The 2169-nt window shown below is 28.3% G+C and overlaps 1 pseudogene; it reads right to left on the bottom strand.

Moving 5' to 3' along the window:
- Positions 1–1032: 1032 nt before the first annotated feature.
- Positions 1033–1485, bottom strand: LOC113376198 (annotated as a pseudogene).
- Positions 1486–2169: the final 684 nt, after the last annotated feature.

The raw sequence follows: 2169 nt of genomic DNA, 5'->3' as shown, positions 1-2169 counted from the left end.
AGATGTTTGAATATTGCAATTGTATTTAATTTCTATAATAAAAACTTTTGTATAAATCATATATATATCAGTAATAATTTTGGGTTAATTTTTAAATGGTACCACTATAGTATGTGAAATACGTTTCCAACAACCAAATCCGTCTAAAAAAGAAGAATGCAATCTCATAAATACTATTGCTCAATACAATATACATTTTGGAAAAGCTATGATATGCCTCAAAGTTATGTATAGTATTTACTTTTTGTTCAAACTGCTTGTAATAAACTTCTTTTTTCAACTTATATAAAAAAAATCAAGACCGATGAAAAAATGTCAACACCAGAAGAAACATTATAATTCAGCTATCAATAAATGTTTTTACCTCAAACATGATTTTGTGTCTGTTAATAATTAATGATATGATAATTTCAGAAAGATCATTGGGTATTGATCTCTTTAATAATTATTGAAATACATGAACTTTTCTTTAAGTAATTATATAGTATATTCGGATAATTTATTCATTGCATGTATGATTCAACAAATCATATAATTCTGTTCAAATAGAATATAATAATAATAATATGTTAAAATACTTAATGGGAAGTTGTATATAATGTATGTTGATAGACAAAATTTAAGTATCAATTATGATTTGATTTAAATATGATTATATTGCCAATAACAGATACTAAATTTTAAGAGAGTTATATTTTAGAGATTATATGAGATTATTGTATTATATATATCCACGTAACAGCATTTACGTTTATTTACCTTTGTCTGACAGTTTCTAGTAGATTCAGTCCATATTTCAACCCTTATCATGGATCCTCATACAACTTAAATTATACCCATTATTACATAGAAGTATGAACTTTATTTGATAATATATAACTTAAATTACATAAACTAAATAGTTCATAATAATAAAAATGCAGAAATTAATTAAAACGATGAAGATAATTATTTGTATTTAAACAAACAGTGTTACGGAAAGCCACATATATGACAAGGATATGATAAACAGAATTAGGAACAAATACTATACTATGGTCTGGATATATTCTGGTTCCTCCTCACGTAATCGTTATAGTCGCTACGATAGATAAAAGCGGCCTCGTAGTTCAGCGCATTTTTTAAATCAGGGCGGCCTATCATGTTCCGGATACTTCTCAAGACATGCAGAACATCAAACTCAGGTTTCCAATACTCTTTTGTTAGAACATCTAAGTAAAAGTTTCCATCGTCGGCAACGTTTGGATGGAATAACTCAGTTGCCAAATTCACGAACGGCGGAATAATAGGATACTCCGAAGGAAATGTGATTTTCATTTCAAATACCGTATCCTCAAACAGAGTACCGTCAGGACCAAAAAGCATTGCAAACCAGACCTGGAGGTCCTTCGACGGTGCCGCCATAATCAAATCCTTTTCGGCCAACGTCCCTTTATGCATATTCATCAAATCGCGCATGAGTCTCATTTTTAAATACGGATTCATTTTAACGATTATTTTAACTGATTAACGAATATTTCAACTGATTAACGAATGAATATTTCAACTGATAACGAATATTTCAACTGATAACGAATATTTCAACTGATTAACGAATATTATTGATTAGAATTCTCTGATATAATCGAACTTTTCAATTGTTTTAAAATGCCTGCTACTTTTAACGATATTTTTAAATATATATATATATATACTAGCTGTCCCGGCAAGCGTTGTTTATTGTTATTTTTTTTTATTTATTTTATTTATATATATACATTATTCAAATAAATGTGTAAGTATGTGGAAGTATGTAGTAATCATAAAAAATAAATCTAACTAGTGGTGTTAAGGCAAATCGTGCCTTAAGGGAAATTGCTGGAACTTTCCGAACCACAATGAAATAATCGAAAAATAAAATTTAATAAAAAAATTTTTTTTGGAAATTAAAAAAAATTTCTTTTCCCAAAATTATTCGTTTCGTCAATACAAGCAGAAAGTTTTTTGAATCATTTAAATCGGATGCTTAGTTCTCTCAAAAATTACCATTTTTGCATACTTAGCTTGGTATCTTCGAAACGGCTGAACCTGCCTTTTCCAAAAACTAATCACCACTTCTCGCCGTCATTACGAATTTAAGGGGGTATTCTAGTGTAGAAATTCATAAAAATCGATTTTTTTATATCATTT

Source organism: Ctenocephalides felis, unplaced genomic scaffold (genome assembly GCF_003426905.1).
Source record: "Ctenocephalides felis isolate EL2017-DRISC unplaced genomic scaffold, ASM342690v1 CF-g0.4_SCAFFOLD_01886, whole genome shotgun sequence".
Classification (NCBI taxonomy): Eukaryota; Metazoa; Arthropoda; class Insecta; order Siphonaptera; family Pulicidae; genus Ctenocephalides; species Ctenocephalides felis.
The sequence above is the reverse complement of the archived record's forward strand: the minus strand, read 5'-3'. Positions and strand labels throughout refer to the sequence as shown.